This window comes from Urocitellus parryii, assembly GCF_045843805.1.
Source record: "Urocitellus parryii isolate mUroPar1 chromosome 13 unlocalized genomic scaffold, mUroPar1.hap1 SUPER_13_unloc_9, whole genome shotgun sequence".
NCBI classification, from domain to species: Eukaryota; Metazoa; Chordata; class Mammalia; order Rodentia; family Sciuridae; genus Urocitellus; species Urocitellus parryii.
Genome location: NW_027551777.1, coordinates 231,384 through 253,703, shown reverse-complemented (window position 1 = coordinate 253,703; position 22,320 = coordinate 231,384). Strand labels below are relative to the sequence as shown.

The following is a 22,320-nucleotide window of genomic DNA, read 5'->3' as shown; positions in this document are numbered from 1 at the left end:
GGCACTTGACCACTGAGCCACATCCCCAGCCCTACTTTGTATTTCATTTAGAGACAGGGTCTCACTGAGTTGCTTAGTGCCTTATTGTTGCTGAGGCTTCCCGAGTCCCTGGGATTATAGGTATGCGCCACCATGTTCACCCTTTTCTAAACATTTTTGATCCAAGATTGGTTGACTCCATGCATATAGAACTTATGGACACAGAGCCAACTGTAATGGTGGAATCATTAGGCATCTGTCTTCAAAAATGCTCTATGGGATGATTGATTTTCTAAAGCAGGTACTGTGCCTGTCATGTTTAAAATGTTACCAATATATTGCAAGGATGGAGGAAGTATGCTTATTTTTGCAAAATATCTGCTCTGTGGCATGCTACTAAAAGCCTCCTGTCAAATGGAAAATGCTAATAAATTTAGAACAGTTGTTCTTTCCATAAAAGCAAAATGTAGAACTTGATATCAGTTCTACAACTTTCATTTCTTTGCTGTAAAATAACTAGTGAACCTCCTAGGGTAGCAATTATTTCTATTATATCTTAAAGTTCTTATTTTTTATTTCAAAAACAAAATATGCAAATGCTTGATATCTAGTTGCTCCTGCCTACTTTGCCTTCAATTTCTTTGCTGCAACAATATACACACTTTGCTGAGTGATACAGCCAAGTATTCACCTTGATTCTGTGCCTCTCATGTTAATAGACATCTTTGTGTAAGTTTTGAATTTCAGTGGACATTGCCATACTGGGAATATTTATTCTCACATAGTTTCTCAAGAGACTGTGTTTTTATTTTGCTTCTTTTTATGGAGGGGGAGGAGTCCTGGGGATTGAACTCAGGGGCACTTGATCACTGAACCACATCCCCAGCCCTATTTTGTATTTTATTTAGGGTCTCACTGAGTCGCTTAGGGCCTGGCTTTTGCTGAGGCTGGATTTGAATTCACGATCCTCCTGCCTCAGCCTCCTGAGCTGCTGGTATTTTGCTTCTTTAAAGAGTTCATTTACTCTTTCTGGCACAACTTTCCTCCTGTTATCAAGTGTGTGCGGGCGCGTGTATTTTTTGCAGTGAATCATATGTGCCAAATGTTTTCCATGAGTCTGGCTTTGGGTTGGAAGGCAGTGATGTGCTGATGAGGGAGGCCAACAGTCCCTGCGGAGAGACTGCAGAAGTCTGTACACAAGTAAGTGCTGAGAGAAGGTTTTATAAACTAGAATATCGGTTATTGAAAGAGAATCGTTCTAGTAAATAGCAGATGAGCTGAGATATGTTTAAAACATTTGTACTTCTACCCAACTGTCAAGCAATTCTCTCCCTTATTTTGGTTTCTTTGTACCTTCAGCATTTTGGTATTTTTTTCCCTATACATTTTCCTGTAGCATTTTAAGAAAGGAATGAATTTGAGCTTGTCACAGTACATTCTGGCATGTTATTTTATATATTTCACAGTAGCAGGAAAATATTTTTCCCCCCAGTGGTTTGTGGCTTTTGGTTTTTCCTTATCGATAACAAAAATCAAAAACGAAGATTCTGGGCATTCTTTAGAAACCTAGGTTAGTTTAAATTTTGTGGCACTTTGGATTAAATGTTATGTGTTACTAAACCTTGTTGAAAGGCATACAGGGCTTTGTATTCATGGTCTTGAACAGTGCACACCAAGAGGCATAAAATATGAGCAAGCTAGTAGTTTTATGTTTTCTAGCAAAATCACAATTTAAATGAGTAAATAGACACAGGTGAATTAATTTATATATTTCAATGAGACATATGCTGTATTATCATTTCAACCGGTAATGGCTTCACGTAATCATTCACACGATCAAAACAGAAAATTCATGCCAAGATGTAGTGTGCATTTTAATTGGTCTTCTTTAGTAACTAGATTTTGGTGGTGGAGGTGGGGGCTTGTCAGATCTGATTAGATCTTCATGGTTTTTCTGGGTGCTGTGGATAGAGGAGGAGCCATCTGCCGACTGTTACTGTTTGCTGTTACTGCCAACTGTGCTGACACTGAGCATCCTCTGTCATCCATAGTTCTGTCATGGCTAAAATGGGCTCACACACAGAATTTGCCATTTTAACCACTTTCAGGTGCACAGTCCGGTGGCATTAAGTATCTTCACAAAGTTGGGTGGCCATCACCATCATCCAGAATTCCTCATCCTCCAAAATGCAGACTCCACACTCAATAAGTAACAACTACCCTCCCCCTTCCCCTAGTCCCCGGCCACCTCATTCTGCTTTCTGTCTCTCTGAATTAGATCGCTACCTCCTATATGTGGACTCATATAGTACATGTCTTATGGTGACTGGCTTCTGTCACTTGACATTGATTTTAAGTTCCATTCATTGTGTAACTACATGTCAGAATTTCTTTCCAAGGCTGAATATGTATGTGCTGAATTTTATTCACCCATTCATCTGTCCATAGATATTTGGGCTGCGTCAACCTCCAGGCTATGGTGAACAATGCAGCTGTGTACACGGGTGTATGAATAATCCCTCAGAGTCCCTATTTTCAGTCATGTTGGGTTATACCCACAAGTGGAATTGCTAGAGCCTATGGTAATTATATGTTAAATTTTCCCACAGAGGTTGTGCCATTTTTGAGTTCCACCATCCATCCAAGAGGGTTTTGATTTCCATACTTTTGTTAACATTTGTGATTTTCTTTTTATTCTTAATAGTCATTCTGAGTGGGTATGAAGCATATTTCATTATGATTTTAATTTGCATTTCCTTAATGATTAATGGTGTTGAATATCTTTTCATGTGCTTGTTGGCCATTTATGTATCTTCTTTAGAAAAAGCCTATGCAAGTTATTTGCCCCTGTTTTATTTGGTTTGTCTTTCTATGATGCATTTGCATGTGCCTTTATATATTATGGATACTAGATCCTTTTGAGATATATGATATTTTCGCCTGTAGATTCTCTTTTAACTTTTTTGGGGGGTGGGTGGCAGTTCTGGGGATTGAACTCAGGGGCACTCAACCACTGAGCCACATCCTCAGCTCTATTTTCTATTTTATTTATAGATAGGGTCTCACTGTGTTGCTTATCACCTGGCTTTTGCTGAGGCGGGTTTTGAACTCATGATCCTCCTGCCTCAGCCCCCTGAGCTGCTGGGATTATGATTATGCACCACTGCACCTGGCTTATTTAACTTTTTTGATAATATTCTTTGTTGCACAAATGTTTTTAATTTGAAGAAGGTTGAATTTATCTACTCGTATAGAATTGCAAGGGGTCTTGAATAGCTAAAACAATCTCAAAAAAGGACAAAGTTGGAGAACTTTGACTTCCAAATTTAAAAAACCTACTGCAAAGCAAAGCTAAAACTAAAAAAAACAAAAACATAAAAAGTGTATTTTGGCATATATGTAGAAATGTAGACCTGTGGGACAGAATTAAAAATCTGAAAGCAAACCTTCTTATTTACAGTTGATTGATTTTTAGCAAGGGTCCTAGACCATTTAATGGGGAAAAAAATTGTGTCTTGGAGAACAAATGAAAACCTGGGTATCCACAGTTAAGAATGAAGTTATTCACACAAGAATAACTCAAGGTGGATCAGTGCCCTACATATAGAAACTAAAACCGTAAAACTCTTAGAAGAAACAGGTGTGAATTTTCACAACCTGGGATTTGGAAATGGATTCTTAACATGGTATTAAGAGAATGAGCAATACAATTATTCATGATATTTTTTAAAAAAATTGTTTTTAGTCAATTGCCCATTTTGTAAGTCTTGTATTTTGTTGACACTAGAAATCAACCTATCCAAGCACACATACCGGTAGCCCTGTGTTCCAATCTGCTGGCCCTGAAGGGGGCACCTGAGCTGGGTACAGTGTCCTCCCAGTCACCGTGACCAGGCTGTGTACCTCCTCCACAGGTGCAGAGGCTGGTGCCCAGGGAGACTTTACTCTTTAGTTTTCATTTCCCTCCAGGGATTAGCATGCTGCACTGGTATTGGTCCTTAACCAGAGCGACCATAATATTTATTATGTACATGATTTTCATTCCCCATATCCACATGGAAATAAAAGCAATAAAACAGAAATCATCCCAACATAATCAGGCTCAGGGCAGTCTTAAAAATATCTCTAAGAACAATTTCTGTGGTCCCTGGCCATCCAGGGACCTAATTTCATCCTAAATGAAATTGTTTCAAACAAACATCAGCAAATCTTAAGCTGTGAGCTTATTGGTCTCTTGGAAATGAAACTCCTAAAAATCATTTATTTCACTTCTTCTATTCCAAGAAGTAACCTGTTTCTTTCCACTTGATCATTCTTTCCAATATTATGCATCTTATAATGAGCACCTGAGACCCCCTGGCTATGTCCACCACTTCTGTACCTGGGGGTCAGGGGATGGGCTGTCTCCAAATATCATAAAACAAGATTCCTGAGAGAGGATTTTGCATTTCTGGAGAAAGATGAACCATAGGTGTTGGCTTTTTCTATTACATATCTTTTACTATCAGAAAGAGATCTCCCACTGTCAAACAAATCTTTCACGTTTAGGTTCAGCTAAGAAAGTAGACGAAACAAATTTTTATTTAAACTGAGCTTCTAAAAATATACAAAAGTGTATGCCTTACCTAGAGAGGTATATCTTACTTGAGAATTTAAACCCTGTTGAAAATTATTTCTTAATTTCTTGGAAAGGTATCCTGCTTCATGTTGTAATATCAGAAATCGTCCTTTCTTTGACTTAACTGACTCATTCACTTTGTATTATTAATAGTTTAAATGAGCTTTCAAACTATTAAATAGTTTAGCTAGTTTAACTCTACTTGTGGAATTTGTTTCAAGTTAATAATGATTCAGTGTTATGATCTGGAGAAAGTATTATGGGCAACCAGGGTAACAGCTGATCAGAGATTATCTATGTACCCATGAAAACATGCTCCTCTAAGCTCAGGATACAGAGGGGTGTTTGGGGCAGGAAAGTACACCAAATTTTCAGGCATTTCCAAATGTTTACTTTTAAAGGGGTGAATTCTTCTGCTCTTTAATTTTTCTCTGCTTTCAACTATAGTCATCATTGATATCTACGGGGTTCCAGGAATCACAACCTCCCACCACCAGCAGAACAAATCTTAAAGATGCTCAAGTCTGGGATAAGGAATAGTTTTGCATTGAACTTATACTTCTACTTTAAATAATCACTAGATTGCTTACAATGCCTCAGGTAATGTGAACACTATAAGGCATCATTTAGGGAATACTGACAAGAAAATGTCTTTACGTGTTCAATAATGACAGCACTTCTTTTTTGGAATAATTTTGATCGTGGTCAGTTCAATCTGCGGGTGTGGAATGCACCGATACAGAGGACTGACTATATTTGCTTTTTCTTAAACAGGTGTAATGCTGGGTACGATACAGAGAACGACTGTGGGTGTGTTTCACCTAAGGTCTTCCTTGTATCTTATTCACATGGACCTAAGTTTCTTCAAAGGATGTTTGAGTGAGAACCTTTCGTGACCCAGAAAATCAAGATCCATTTCCCTTAGAATCTGAATCCTTAGTGTCCAGGATAGCCCCTCACCTGATTTTCATTATTAAAAAGTTCTGAATTCTTTATTGACATGCATTTTTATATCAGTTGATCGTGGGGATGGGTAGAGTATCTCCTTTCCTGGTTCCTTCCGTTCCTCTCCCTGTCTGTGCGTACGCTTTTTAGAAGTGCAAGGGACTGCAGTGACAGTCCCGCCAAGTGTTAAGAAGAGAGAAATGAATCTCTGCATCTAAAGTTGTCCAGACAGCTTTCCTATGAGGGGGAGGGCTGTGGTCAGCAGACCAGTGCACCCAAGAGAATTCATTGTCACACCTCCGTAGCTAGGATGGTGTTTTCCTAGGTCCAGTTGAAATCCAGAGACCAACAGGCATTTGGGGAAACCAACAAAGTGATGGAGAAGAATCCCAATGAACAGAGCCAGAGAGATCTTAGATAAGGGAGGAGATCAGGAACAGCCAATTTCAGTGAGCATTCTCATTCAAATTCAGTGTGGTATCACTGTTGTTCCTAAGATAAGAAAGTACTTCTATGAAAAAGCAAAAAAAAATCGGCACAAGAAAGGTTACTGAAAATATAAGGGAGAAGCTTCTAGAGGAATTAAGAATAGAAACCATCAACCTATCATCTAACAGAAGCTATAGAAAGAAAAGATACAGGGGTGGAAATGATGCCATGTTGAGGGAGAGAAGAAAATTTCCCTGAGATGCAGACAAAAACCAGTTTTTTTTTGCCCTTTCTGCCCCCTCCCCTCCAAACAAAGTTCAAAAGCAATTCTAGATATACGATTATTAAGTGGTATAACTTCAAGGTGAGATAAGTGAGGACCCTAACTTTTTTGAAGAGAAGGAAAAAAATTCATAATTTCTTGCAAAGGAAAGAGAATCATACTGACTCTGGATTTCATGATCAAAACGCTGGATGCTGAAGTCAAAAATAAAATAAGCCTTAAAATCTGAAGAAGAAAGAATTTGAATTTAGTTTGGCTATATTTCTGAATTTTATCAATCCAGTGAGCAGGCACACACTCATATTTTAATAACATCTGTATTAGTTCATTATTCATTAGTATAATGTAATACCTGAGGCAGACTACTTTATAAAGAAAAAGAAGTTTATTTCGGCTCATGGTTCTTGAGGAGCATGGTCAAGGGGGGCTGTATCTGGTCCGTGTCCTAAGGTGGCACAGGGCAGAACATGGTAAGAGACAGGGAGCGGGTGATCAGGTGTGTGTTCACGTCTGTCTCCTTACAGATTCAATCCTGGGGTTCCACCTTAATGACTTTATCTAATACTAACCAATTTCTTAAAAAAAAAAAAAAGCCCCACCTCTAAACACTTAATCAGATTAGGTTTCTACTCTCTCAGTGACTCCGATCAGGGTGTAAATTTCAGTATATGAACCCTGGAGGGACACGGAAATCATACCCAAGTCATAGAATGTCTACAGTGATTTGCCAGAAATGTCTATACCAACACATTCAATGAATTCAAGGAAACAGACAAATTGAGGTTTTTAAAATTGCCAACAGAGAGTTATTTTAGGGAAAAGATAATCCATAAAAAGTGTGAAATAAAGTGTTACAGACAGAAAATTGCCCTTCAATTAGAAAAGCTCGATGGAAGAAGTTTACCTTTTCTCTCCTGAGGGCTCCAATCTGCTGTCCACTTTGTTAGTGAAAAATACTTTTAAGATTCAATGAAAGCCACTGCCGACAGGATTCAGAAATGACCTGCAGACAAAGCACAGGAGGCTGATCTCAGACTCTGGAACAGCCGGGCACAGTGGCACAAACCTGTACTCATAGTCACTCAGGGAGGCTGAGGCCGGAGGACTGCACTTTCAAAAGGCAGCCTCGGCAATTCAACAAGGCCCTGAGCAGCTTAGCCAGACCCTGTCTCAAAATGAAAAATAAAAATGGGTTGGGGGATGCGGTTCAGTGGTTAAGTGATCCTGGATTCGATCCCTAGTACCATAAATAAATAAATATAAAATTTAGAATAAATTGCTATATTGTCTCTCAAAACTTAATGATTGGTATATACTTTAAAATATAGCATAACTACCAAAACATCAGATAATGGACCACAAAATAGTTTGGGTGTATCTCCTAGAACTCCTGTGTTGGAGGTTTGATCCCTAAGGTCGTATGTTAATGGTATGTGGAGGTGACATTGGGAGGTAGTTAGGATTAGATTAGGTCAGGAGGATGAGGCCCCCATGATGACATTGGTGGCTTTAGAAGAAGAAAAGAGCCTAAGCCAGCACACTTTCTGTGTGACTATATGATGCTCTGAGCTCCCTCAGGGTGATGCAGAACCCTCACCAGCATGAAGGCCCTCCCCAGATACAGCCCCTTGGATCTCCAAGCTGAGTTAACTTTCTTTCTTTCTTTCTTTCTTTCTTTCTTTCTTTCTTTCTTTCTTTCTTTCTTTCTTTCTTTCTTTCTTTCTTTCTTTCTTTCCTTTCTTTCTTTCTTTCTTTCTTTCTTTCTTTCTTTCTTTCTTTCTCTCTCTCTCTCTCTCTCTCTCTCTCTCTCTCTCTCTCTCTTTGTCTCTCTCTCTCTCTCTTTTTTTGTATTAGAGATTGAACTCATGGTTGCTTAACCACTGAGCCATATCCCCAGCCTTTTTTTTTTTAATATATTTTACTTAGAGTCAGGGTCTTGCTGAGTTACTTTAGGGCCTCACTAGATTGCTGAGGCTGGCTTCAAACTCGAAATCCTCCTGCCTCAGCCTCCAAAACCACTGGTAATACAGGCATCATGCCTGGCTAACTTTTAAAAAATATTTTTTAAAAATTTTATTGGCTTTTTAAATTTATACATGGCAGTAGAATCTATTTTGATATAATCATAACCATCTTGGAATAGATCTTATTTTAACTAGGACCCCTGTCTTGTGGATGTACACAATTGGTAAGATTCACTGTGGTATATTTATATGTGTACCTAGAAAAGTTGTGTCAGATTCATTCTACTGACCCCAGTTAACTTTTATTCTTTATAAATTATCCCGTCTCTGATATTCAGTTAAAGCCACTGAAAACAGAATAAGACATGAGGGAATGTAATTTGTTAATTTCATAAATATGGTCTCAAATCATTAAGTCAGGACATTAAGATTTATTCAAGTCATGAGCGCATGATTTAAAATCATAAGGTCAGATGCCAGAAAAGGAGAATGGTTTCAATCTTTCTAACAGCGGTTGTTTCTGAGAAGACAGAGTGGGGTCATCTAAAGAAAGGGCCTGGGTTTCGACAAAAGAACATTTTATACTTTCCTTACATATTGGTAATCAAGTGCACGCACTGTTATTTCTTGTTTGTTTTGAAGTTTACCATTTGTTGGTGGTTATTAAACATAGATCACTGAGGCTTTCTCCTGCTCTGTTGGTAAGCTCAGTGGTCTGGGTGGGTCTGGGAAGGTTTAATGTAAGCATCCTGGGCTGCTGCCGCCACTCTCTCCTTCCTGCTGTCTTTGAGGACAGGCCTGCCACGCACACCCTGGACCCCAGTGACCTGCCACCTTCCGGATGTGCTTCATGATTACCCACCACCAACTCTATATAGAACTTTCCTGCTCCTCTGGTCTCTACCTGACCCTTCACCCATTAATTGTCCTTCCCCCCGGTTCCTTAATCCCCAGGTCTCAAGAAAGAGAAATCTACATTTCTTATCTAGTTACTAGCAATCTCTTCAACTTTCATCATTGCCACACTCTGAGCAATAGGATTTACCTCTTCCCGACCCCACTGTATCATTTATAGGAAACCTTGCTCATCTTCCTTTAGCTCCTGTGTTTCCAACCCGAAACTTTGCTTCCTATTTCTTTCATTTTTGATCCCTGACCTCATTTTCCTCAAATTGTGGGAGATGGAGAACAGATCCTATTTGACTCCCCAGTTTTTTTATGATTTTTTTTTTCTTTCAAATTTTGAGATTTTGTTTCTGTGATCATTTTAAATGAATCACATCATTCAGGATCATCAAGGTAATGACCTTATATAAGAGCCCATAGTGGCATCTGTTGACCTCTCACCCATGTGGAGGTGCTCAGCATATCTAGTGCCCGGAAGGTCAGGTTCAATCAGGGGTTGAGGTGGTGTCTTTTACATTGCCCTTGGGTATTTGTGGATGTTTTCATTCAGGGTTATCATTTCTCATGGCATGGATGTGATGGAGCCCATGCTTTCTATTGTGAATATTTGGGATGTTCCCAATATCTGGCTATTAGGAATAAAGCTAAGCCTCTTACTTTTAATATGTTATTTTTTCACACAGAGATCCATGACCTGTTATTACAGGCAATAAACTCTTGCTTCTCTTTTAAATCAATAGCTTTATGGCAATATAATTCACCCAATTAAAATGTACACCTCAGTAGTTTTTAGCATATTCGCACAGTTTTGACATTATTGCCACAATTAATGTTGAGACATCTTCACTGCCAAAGAATCCCTGTACCCACTAATGATCACTTTCCATTTCTCCCCAGTGCATGTCTACTGTATGTCTAGGCAGCCACAAATACACCTCTGTTTCTGTGTTAGCCAGCTTTCTGTCACTATAACAAAAATACCTGAGATACTTCACTTATCATGAGAAAAGGTTTATTTTGACTCACTGTTTTAGAGGTTTTCAGTCCAGGATTGACCCCTTTGCTTTGGGCCTTTGGTGGCATATCGTGGCAGGAGTAGCAAATCTTCAGCTCATGGCTGTGGAGTGAGACAGAAAAAAGAAAGAGACCCGGGTCTCCTTTGAGAAAGCACCCCCAATGACCCAAAGGTCTCCCGTCAGGTTCCACCGCCTCCCAGTGGCACCCCTCTGGGAAATAAGCCTTTCCCACATGGATCTTTGGAGAATACTTAGATTTAAGTCACAGCAGACTCTATAAATTTGCAATTGTGCATATTTCATATAAGAGGGTTCAAATATGTGTGTGTGTTTTGGTTAACATTTCTTTCATCTGCACTAATGTTTTCAAGGTTTAGCCACGTTGTAGCCTGAATCAGAACTTCATTCCTTTTTATTTGCAGTGATATTTCCTTGTTATATTGTATTTCACTTATCCACCAAGTTGATGGATATTTGTATTGTTTCTACTTTTTGGCTACTGTGAATAACATTGCTGTGGGCATTCATGTATAAGTTCTTGCATAACCATATGTTTTCATTTCTTATGGGTGTGTACCTAGGACGGGGATTTCTGAGTCACATGATAATTTTATGTTGACCTTTTTAAGGTACTGATAGAATGTCTTCCAAAGAAGCATGGCTATTTTGCATCTTGACTAGCACTCAGGATTGTGGTGCTCGGGATTGAACCCAAGACTTTGTGCATGCAAGGCAAGCACCGTACCAACTGAGCTATATCCACAGCCTGTGATGTACGTTTTTAAATATTTGTGAAGTTATATTTTTTATTCCATCTGCTCCACTTGATTCTGAACTCTATGAGTAGACACTGCATAGGTCTCGCTTCTGCACAGTTGTCTCCTGTTCCCTCATCCAGAGCCTGGCCTGTAGCCAAAGCTCAATTGATATTTATCTGGACAAATGAAAAACAGTCACCATGATTCTTTTTATGTTTAGTAGTTGCTATCTCTATTTTAGTTGCTAGTTTTATTATGGAGCTGCCTTAGCACAAAAAAGGAATGCTCACATATTCAGCAAACTCATAAAAAAAGCAAATCCTGTGGACCCAGAGATCTTTGGGTAATATTGGGATTTGGGGCTTGTTAGGATGGGTTTTCTTCCAGCTAGATTCTTGGACTGAGTTCTGGAGTTAAATAAGCATAATACTAAACAAGTCTGAGAAAACCAGCTTCCAAGCCTCACTTGGAGAATACAGAGAGGACCTTCCAATCAGGTTCCATGTGACACTGATTTTTTTTTAGATTTAACTTATATGACAATTTATTTCATTTGTCCCAACCCTACACTCTTGGGTTGATCTTGATTATTTCATGAGCATTGAATACACTTCATCAAACTCTTCAGCAGGCTCTCTTTTAGTCTTTTCTTGTTAATGAACTTCCTGACATTTTTCTATTTCTTCTTTTATCATAGATGCTTCTGCAGTTTCTTTGTAGGTCTAGGATTCCAAAGTATGCACAAGAACAACTGAGGATTTGATGGAGTTAATTTGTAGGCAGATATGCGTGTTGAAAGCAGAAGAAGGGAGGTTGCAGTCTGGACTTTGATCTGACATTCTGTCTGCCAGGAGATTATATATATATTCATTGCCTAAACGCATTTCCTCCCATTGTTAATTATGTTTAATAATTTTTACTGGACTCTGAAAATGATTTTGCTCAGCAATGCTTATTATTATTCCATAATTACTCTAGGAATAGAAAGGGGAAAATGAGTACAATGCTTGTCTGCAGAAATGAATGGATTCCAGGATTCGCATTAGGTTTACCTCTCTGTTTTAGTTTAAAAAATGTGAATTTTGCTTATTTCTCTGTTTTTTTTTTGCATATTATGTCCTTCCTTGCCAAAGAGGAGACAGGATAAAAGATATTTGATGGTTTATAAATGAAAAAAACACGTGTACAATTCCCATGGACCAGGGGTCAGGTTTGTGATGGAAGGAACGTCCATTCTACTCAGTTTTAATGACTGCTAATAATTTTAATGACAGCAAGCCTGGTGATATTCCATTCCTTGTGATTTTTTAAAATAAAACACATCATTTTAGGTTTGATGAATAAAACGACTATCTAAGTTTCTTAGTTAACTTTTAAGTCTTTCTACATGGTGGTGATAGTCTCTGCTTGAGTAATGCCCAGGACACCATGACCAGCCCTTCTACAGACAGCCTGTGGCTAGCCTGGCATCCATAGTGCCTTGGTTGGTAGCCCAGTCTTGTTCCTAGCTGGCTGAATCACACTGTCGTCCTGAGCCCTTCTGTGTTTCCAGTTTCAACATTACACATCAGAAATAGTGACACCAGCTTCTTCAAGGTGATAGGATTTCATGAGTTAACATGAACTTTAAATAAATATTAAAAGCTTCCTCATTCCTCCCTCCAAATATTAAAAAAAAAATCACACATGCTGTGTGTGTGTGTGTGTGTGTGTGTGTGTGTGTGTCTTCAGGGCATTGGTGAATTTCTCATCTCCCCCCATTGCCTATCCTTGATTCTGTCCCTCTTGGGATGACTCTGCATCTTCTTTTTTTTTTAATTTCTTACATATCTGACAATAGTGGAGTGCATTACAATCATAATTATCCATTCACAACACCATTTTTTGTAAGTCTGTATATAAAATATGTTCACTCCAAATTATGCCATTATACATGAGCTCTTTATTATTATTATATTATTATTATTATTTTGCATTACAATTCTTAATACACCTTTAGACCACATTTTACCATATCTCTGATTGTGTATAAGGTATGTTGACACCAAACTCACATCTTCATACATGTATTTTGTATAATGATGAGGGTCTCCTTCCACCACCCATGCTATTCTCCTTCGCCCCCCTTTCCCTCCCACTGCTCTTCCCGATCTAGAAGACTCTGCCTCTTCTCCCTGAGCAGAGGGTCTGTGTGTGATGAAAGTTGCTCAGAGTCAAGATCCAAAAAGGAGAAACAGACTGGTTCCAGTTTAGCTCCTGCGCAGATGGGCTGCCCTCTGGGAGACTGAGGATTGGCCAGATTTATTGAATTTAGAATTGTGGATGTTTCTAAATGGAATATGTTCTTGGGCTGGGAGAGTGAAAGCAGAGTCAAAAAGAAAGCAAAGTCATACTTTTCAAAGTCGAATTTTTTTTAATTTCAAATAAATTCATTCTCTCCACATCTGGTTCCTTTGCAAGGTGTCCCCGGGTGGACGGTGGGAGCCCTGCAGCAACATGCCTGAGCAGAGCAACGACTACCGGGTGGCCGTGTTTGGGGCTGGGGGCGTTGGCAAGAGCTCCCTGGTCCTGTGGTTTGTGAAGGGCACCTTCCGGGAGAGCTACATCCCCACGGTGGAAGACACCTACTGGCAGGTGATCAGCTGCGACAAGAGCATCTGTACCCTGCAGATCACCAACACCACCGGGAGCCACCAGTTCCCAGCCATGCAGAGCCTGTCCATCTCCAAGGGGCACGCCTTCATCCTGGTGTACTCCATCACCAGCCGGCAGTCCCTGGAGGAGCTCAAGCCCATCTACGAGCAGATATGCGAGATCAAAGGGGACATGGAGAGCATCCCCATCATGCTGGTGGGCAACAAGTGTGATGAGAGCCCCAGCCACGAGGTGCAGAGCAGCGAGTCGGAGGCCCTGGCGCACTCCTGGAAGTGCACCTTCATGGAGACCTCGGCCAAGCTCAACCACAACGTCAAGGAGCTCTTCCAGGAGCTGCTCAACCTGGAGAAGCGCAGGACCTTGAGCTTCCAGATCACGGCAAAAAGAGCAAGCAGCAGAAGAGGAAAGAAAAGCTCAAGGGCAAGTGCGTGGTCATGTGAACGCCCTGGCCATGGAAGGAGCCTCTGCTGTCCCCCCGCCTCGCCCCTTCCCCACCCCACGTGAACCTGGCCCCTCCAAGATTTTTGTTTTCCTCTTCAATAACTTGATCTGTACCCAGCTGGGTAACAGCCAACAAAGGCCATCCAGTGACCAGAAGCACATCATTTTTCTAAGTGATGTGAACATGTATATGCTACACTTTGCACCTTCATGAAATATTTTGCAACAGAAGTTGTTCACTGCGTTTTGGATGACCTATCCAAATCAGGACTGTATTCCTGGACAATGCATTTAATCAATAGCAAACTCTTGCATGTTCGATTACACACATCCTTAAAGACCTGTTCAATGCAGTGTCCACCCTAGAAACCATGGTCCTCTTCTCTTAATGATTGTGTGTGCATCCTTAATACTTCAAACCAAATTCCAGCCACTGTAGTTCCTGCAGGAGGCATGGGAGGTGATGGTGTCTGTAGTCAGGCTAGCTGTTCTGTCCTGGGCAGAGCCTACTCAGCTTAACCGTTCTGCCATGGTGGTTGGGCTCTGCTTCTTGAGAAATTCCCACAAAGCCTGAGTTTTCCTGTTTTAGTTGGCAGAATGCATGCCTGCCCCAACTGGTGGATCATCCTCTTGGACATCTGGGTAGGCAGCAGTGCACGCTTCTTGCAGACAGGGTCTTCCTGGATGTTGGGCATCAGTGCCAACCCCAGGCAGGACTTCCCAGCTGGATATGTTACACAAACTACCTTCTGCACCTGCTATTTTGATGACCCTTCCTATGCAGGGTTTTCTGTCACAGCCACATAGACACCTTCATCCTCCAAAGCATACTTGGGCTCTCAGTATTTCCTAGTTTCCTTTAGTCCTTTCTTATTCAGTTCTCTTATCTGGTCTCATCTGGGGCTCTACCAGTGAGTCTCCGTGGTGATGTATTTAGTGTGTAGGAGGTGCCTTCAAGAACCTCTTGGCTTCACGGTCTTACCATCTCTTTGGGATTCTAGAAAAGAATTCCCTTGTCTTTACCTGGGGAAATGATCATGCTGAGAAAGGAAGGGAGCCAGCAGGGAGCTCAGATCATTGGGGCATTTCTAGGCCCTCTTTAAATGCTTCATACAGGTGCCTTCCAAAGGCCATTCCATAGTATTCCATCACATTCCCAATGAGATCTCGTTGTTGGATATTCTGGAACATGTTTTTCAACACATGTCCCTACATAGTTTTTCCTATTCTCAGAGATTATTAGTTTGTCACCCGAATGTGAAGGAAATGGAAGAAGTTACAGAACTTTATGGACAACGGGGATTGTCTAGAGTTGGGTGTGTTCTTTCTAACAGTAAACCATGATCTTTGCCACCAGCTGTCATGTTAATAAGGCATTTATTGTGAATGCTTCCTGCCAAGTGTCCCATTTCCAATTCCCACCCAAAATGAGTCAGGATTTCTTTCCTTGGAAGCCAATTTCTCCATGTTTGACTGCTTGGGGCTTCATCAATTTGAGGAGCTTATAATTATTGACAATCTGACCTCATTCAGGATACACTCCATTCCTTTGTTCTTTGCCTGGGGGTCTATAGGGTAGGAAGGAAGGAAGCCTTCATCCTGGGGCTCCATTCTACCATCTTTTTTTGTGAACCCAACTGAGGATGTTGATGGTTATATCATCCTTGTCTTTCAGGAGCTCCCCAACTGACTTGGGACTTGAGGGGTTAGTAGCACTGAGCAGGTGGATTTCAACATGTGTTTGTTCCCATCCTCAAATATGGAGTGGTGATTCCTGAGAATATGTCCTACACTGCACATGGGTACAAACGTTTTTTAACCCAGTCCTAGAAAGTTATAAAACTCAAAATATTGCTTTGAAGATGGCACTGTGGGATTATGCATGGGGCTCCATGAGTTCCCTTCTGTCTCCACTGGTCCCCTCTCCATCCAGTGACAAGCCTTTGGCATGCATACAATGCAGCAAGACCAACACAAGAGCAATATTGAATTGTTCACTCTATCTAAAATTATGTATATTATATAGTTTATCTTCCTGCATTTTTGAAATATTAAAGTAGTAAACTGTACATATCTGTAAGCTAGTATATTTGTTTCACTGTTTGTAATATTTAAGAAAGGCTCATTCTTTGTAGAACCAAAGATGTACTCAATATTTTAAAAAATCACTCTGTGATACTTTTTTCTCCCCCAAATTTGTAATGTGTTGCACCTACATAAGCTCTCTGGAAATATCCATAACGAATGGGACACATGTAAATCCCTGAAGATATCTTGGAATTCAGTAGCCCACAGATCATCTGTAGACAAAGTATTTGCAGAGCATGACTTTTATATGTGTGGGATATCAATATGTATATTTATATTAAGGTGTATCTATTGTTACAATTCCATTCTCTTATATTTTATTTACTCTGCAGGTCTAAAAATCACCCTTGGATACAAGTTTCTAGTTGCAGCGATGTTCTGAAAATCATGGAACATATTACAATAAAGTTTCAGATAATGACACCCTGGCTGGGAGGTGCTGATGTCTCTTGTCCGTGAGTGTGTGGTGGATGTGTGATGGTCTTCACTGGCTGCAGATGTGTATGCTGGCCAGCTTTTGATGGGATGTCTTGGGAGACCTTGGGAATGGGGAAGTCCTGCTGATCCCTGTCACTGGGTGGAAATGAAGTTGATGTTCCAGGCACTCCAGGCTATGAAATGAGTTTGTGATAGAAAACCTACGTACCTTCTGCAAGGTGGGTGAGACTCAATCAAGAGGAGCTTAATGATCATAAAGCGTTTGAAGGGGTCTTGTCATATAGTGAGCTTTCAATGGTGACAAAGGAAACCAGCAGCTCACAGGACTCTACCTGGAAAGTTCACTGCAGTGTGAAAATCAATCTATGCAAGTAAAGAAACCACCAGCAACTTTCCATTTCTTGAAGCCTCTCGCCGGCCACTCCCTACTCTAGTCTCTGTCTCTTTTCAATTCTTATCCCCCCTCCCCCATCAGTGTTGCTACATTATTCAGAGTTTCCTGTTTATGCAAGATAATTGCAATTAGCAGGTCCCATTAGGCCCCATTAAAGGACATTCTGGTACTTATTAAACTTTAATGTGCAAATGAAGCACTCAGGGCTGGGATTCAGAAACCTCTGAGACAGGTGGGGGTGGGACCTGGGATTCTGCATTTCTGGCTCTTCTACAGGCCCACCGACTGCTCCTTTTCCTTTTTTCCTTTTCCCAAATGAGAAAATTTTTTCCATATTTTTATTGGTGTATTATAGTTGAACATGATGGTGAAATTTGTTGTTACATATTCGTACACACACTCCACACGTAAAAAGAATTTGGCCAATATCATTTCTCTTTCCTTCCCTTCCCTTCTACCTTTCTTTCCTCTGCTGATCTTTGAATTTTTAGGGAGATGGCCCCCTGCAACACATGCACACATCTTTCTTTTTTTTTCATTGATTTTTTAAAAAATAAACCACAGTGGAATGCATTACAATTCTTATTACATATATACAGCACAATTTTTCATATCTCTGCTTGTATATGAAGTATGTTGATATCAATTCGTGTCTCCATACATGTACTTTGGATGATGATGACCATCACATTCCACCATCCTTGCTAGCCCCCTGCCCCTTCCCTTCCCCACCCACCCCTCTACCCCATCTAGAATTCATCTATTCCTCCCATGTTTCCCATCCCTACCCTCCTATGAGTCAGCCTCCTTATATCAGAGAAAGCATTCAGCATTTGTTTTTTGGGGGGATTGGCTGACTTCACTTAGCGTTATCTTCTCCAGTGCCATCCATTTACCTGTAAATGACATGATTTTATTCTCTTTTATTGCTGAGTAAAATCTGGTTGGGTATATATGCCAGATTTTTTTATCCATTCATCCAATTGAAGGGCATCTAGGTTGGCTCCGCAGTTTAGCTATTGTGAATTGTGCTGCTATAACCATTGACGTGGTGTGTCCCTGTAGTATGCTGTTTTAAAGGCCTTTGGGTATAGACCACAGAGAGGGATAGCTGGGTCAAATGGTGGTTCCATTCCCAGATTTCCAAGGATTCCTACCTAGCTTCCACATGAGAGAGACAATGTACACCCCCTTAACCTTCTGGTTTGGCTTATTTCACTTTATCTTCTCAAGTTCATCTATTTCCCTGCAAGTGATATAATTTTATTTTTCTTTATGGCTAAATAAAACTCCATGGTGTATCTATACCACCTTTTCTTCAACCATACATCTGTGATGGACCCCTAGGCTGGTCCTATAGTTCAGCTATTGGGAATTATGTTTCTCTAAACAGGGGTATGCTTGGATTGCTTTAGTGTGATGCCTTTAAACTCTTTAGGATAAATACTGAGTTTATTTTTGCTGGGCATAAACCTCTCTCTAGGAGCAAGGCTATAATCTACTTGTTTTCCAATTTTGCTGCACTTTGAAATCACCTGGAGAAGTTTGGCTGACTCCTGATTCTCAAACCCCTCTCCAGAAATTATGATAGAGCAGCTCAGAAATGTGGCATCTCTCCGGGTATTTAAAGGCCCCAGGTAATTATGGAATCAAGTTTAAGAACAGCTGCTATTAGCCCAAGTTAATTGGAAATGCTGGCCAACTCCCTAAACCTCCTGGGGTAGTGTGAGGGAGGGGTTGCTTGCAAACCAAGTTCCCTCTCAGTGAATATTTTCCAGGTAGCACATTGGTGGTATCCGTGTGAGGCTGTTGGTCTCCTCTATTACAGTAGGTCCCAATGTTGTCACTGAGAGAAAATGGTAATTCAGGCATAGAGTTGGCACCCACCTGTGCTACCTGGGAGGAACTACTTCAGTGTCTTGGATCGGAGCTGCCACAGCTGTCTACAGTGTCCAACCCTCACGCTGACCTAGTCTCAGTATGGCGCATGCACCATTCTTGGCAGGGACTCAAGTTCCTTTGGCTCATGAGAATACAGAAGACCCAGCTGCAGTGCTACCTTGCAGCTGGGGACTATGTCTGCCTGGTTCCTTTGACTCAAGGTACTAGCTCTGCCCAGCCAATGTGCTTCCTCACACGGGGCCATGAACGCTCAGGCTTTAATATTTTCCCATTTCTGGGTTGTTCTCACTTTACCTCTTCATTAACTTTTTCTTAAGTAAAAGAGGTTTTTATCCATCCTGTTCTATCCCAAGTCTCCACGGGCCCCAAAGAGGCAGGCATCTGTCTGACATTTTAGTACCACTTCCATTGCCAAAGTACCCTAGTTATCATAAGACTGCGGTCCTTATTGGTTTCCCTTTATAACTCCTTAGTCTCTTTGCCGCAAGCAACATGGAAGGGGTTAGTTTAGGTCACAGTGTACTATTACTCAGCCATAAATGGATGGATCTGGAGACTATCACACTAAGTGAAATAAACCAATCCCCCCAAACCAAAGGTGGACTGTTTTCTGTTAGGTAGAAGCTAACCCACAAAGTGTGTTTGTGTGGAGAATAGACGTTCAGTGCCTTAGATAAAGAGGAATGAAGGGAAGGGAGGAGGGACAGGAAAAGGACAGACAGGGGAATGAATCTGTTTTGACTTTCCTATGTTCATATATGAAAACCCCAGAGTGAATCTCACCCTCATGGGCATCCACAAGAAATGAACTTAAAAAATACCTCTGGGTAAATGGCAGAAATATCAATAGAGGAAGGAAGCAGAGGGTGAGAAAGGAAAGGAGATGGAGAGGTAATGATGTCAGAAAAAGAATAATGTGTATTCCATGCTGGTATAATTACGTCCAAATGGATTCTCTTGTCATGTATAATTAAACAATACAATAAGAAAAAAGGAAACCCACATTTTCCCACTGAACATCTGTAGGCACCATTCTATTTTTTTTTTTTTTTTTTGGTACTGGGGATTGAACTCAGGGGCACTCGACCACTGAACCACCTCCCCAGCCCCCCCTTTTTTTTGTATTTTATTTAGAAGCAAGATCTCTTTTTTGAGTTGCTTAGTGCTTTGCCATAGCTGAGGCTGGCTTTGAACTCCTGCGATCCTCCTGTCTCAGCCTCCCAACATGCTAGGATTATAGGCATGGGCCACTGCCCCCAGCAGCACCATTCTTAATGAGTGTAAGATAAAAGAGAAATAAAGTAGAAGTGAAATCTCTTCTTAATTCTAGCGAAAGTTCTAGACAGCCTTGTGCATGCAAGGCAAGGACTCTTCCAACTGAGCTATATCCGAGCCCCTGCAATCTTGTTAACAACAAATACACACTGGCATTTAAGAAGTTCCTTTCAAAGTGCTCATCATGACTTAATGTGTTCTCGTTGTGCACACATGCTTCAGCACAACAAGAAAACAGCCCCAAAGTCGGGCACTACAGAATACCCGCCTCACTCCCATTACAATGTTAGGATACACATCAGGAACTCAGAGCCGGCTGGGAGATGGGCCTCCACACCTCTGGTTCATACTCTCAAAGACTGGTATTTCTCTTCTTGTCAACTTTCACCTTTTAAAATTCGAATAAGAAATGAATAAAGAAAATCTTTACAATATAAATAAATGAAGTACTGTAAAGGATGAACTTATCAAACGCTTGCAGTGTTTTTTTTTACTCCTGTTTGACATACGTATTTTTTAAAAAAATATTTTCCATTTTAATCCAACTTTATTTCTTTATTTGCAATGCTAGGGATCCACAGCCTTGCACATGATAGGCAAATGTCCTACCACTGAGCAACATTCTCTTTTTCTTTTATTGTGATGGAACAAGGCAGGGCAGGGCAGACAGTTTGGGGTGATTCCAGTGGGCTCTGAGATTTGAGGGCTGTCCCTACTTGTAGTCTGTCAGCTGGCCCTTAGCTGATGGGGGCAGGGAGAATCTGGTGGAGGAGGTGGGTGGGCTAGATGGGAGGTGGGTAGGTTTTGGATTGTTCAGTTTGCATATGAAAGGTGTGCTTTTAGGTATATCCTTAACTGTTCCTAGTAACTGACTCATCCTGAGAGGGGCATCTCTCCAAATTAGCAAAGTCCCAGGTGTCAAGACTCCTGAAATGCAGGAAATAGAGAGGCATGATTTATAGACTGTGGATCTCTCCCATGCCCAGGATGGCCACGTGTCATGAGAGGGTGGAGTGGCTCAGTCATCATTTCCCCAACATGTTACAATTTCCCAAACTTGTTGGAGAAATAAAGGAAGGTCATAGCATAAAGAATGCAAAATCACAGGCAAACGCTGACAAACACAGGGGCTGGGAAACACCTAAAGTAGAAGGAAGCTGCGCACAGTGGCACATGTCTGTAATCCTAGCTGCTTGGGAGGCTGAGGCAGGAGGATCACGAGTTCAAAGCCAGGCTCAGCAACTTCGTGAGGCCCTAAGCAACTCAGCGAGACCCTGTTTCTGAATAAAATATTAAAAAAGGGCTGGGGATGTGGCTCAGGGTTAAGAACCCCTGGGTTTAATTCCTGGCATCAAAATAAACACATAAATTTGAATGAAATAAATGACCATGTCTTGAGACCCTTTTCCCGCATCACCGGAAACATGAAAACAGGGTCCACTGAGAAGCCCCATCCCCCATCTTAGTGTCCTGGAATGTGACAGAATAATCAACCTCTGACACAGTTCACAGTTGGCTCTTATTCCTCTGAGTCAGAGTTTTCTGATAGGTAGAAATGGAGGACCAGTAAGAGACCCTGACCATGCAATGAAATCCAGTATGTTTGAGATCGATCAGCAGACTCCATGGTTCCTAGAATACACAGTGTCCTCCACACACAGGGCTTTCCCTGTTCAGCTGGACCATGCTTTTCTTGATCACAGGGCATCCCGGGGTCCCAGTCCTCCATGCAGGGGGTCTTTAAGTGTGCAGACTGTTGGCTGTCCAGTGTGAAGGGGGGTGGAGGCATTCCCACACCCAGAGATGCTCATCCTCACTTCTATTCACTCCCTTGGTCCCTGGCGGTCAGGGGCCAGTTCCCACTGGGTCACAAGAACTGATTTGTTTCCCAAGTCCTCAATCAGTAACTTGAAATGGGCCTTGGCCAGAATATTTCCATCTTGAAAAAGACTCTACGCCTGGGTCTTCTCTTTCATTCTGGGAGCTGTATGTTATAAACATGCATCACACACTACTGCTCACAGTGGGTGCAGAGTGTTATTTCTCCTTCTCTCTGTGTCCTTCTCTGCATCCTTCCTTTTCTGGTTCATTGTGATCCACCTTCATTCTCCTGTCACCCAGAGTCTTCTTCCCTGGTCTCCCCAGGCATCTGTTACCACCGTGGTGTTAAACTCATCATTAGGAAATTATGCATTCGCAAGCCATATAATGGTGTCTTAGTAGCAGACC

General features: G+C 41.2%; 1 pseudogene; it reads left to right on the top strand.

The window, feature by feature from the left end:
• Window positions 1-13,394: 13,394 nt before the first annotated feature.
• Window positions 13,395-13,993, top strand: LOC144251490 (GTP-binding protein Di-Ras2-like; annotated as a pseudogene).
• Window positions 13,994-22,320: the final 8,327 nt, after the last annotated feature.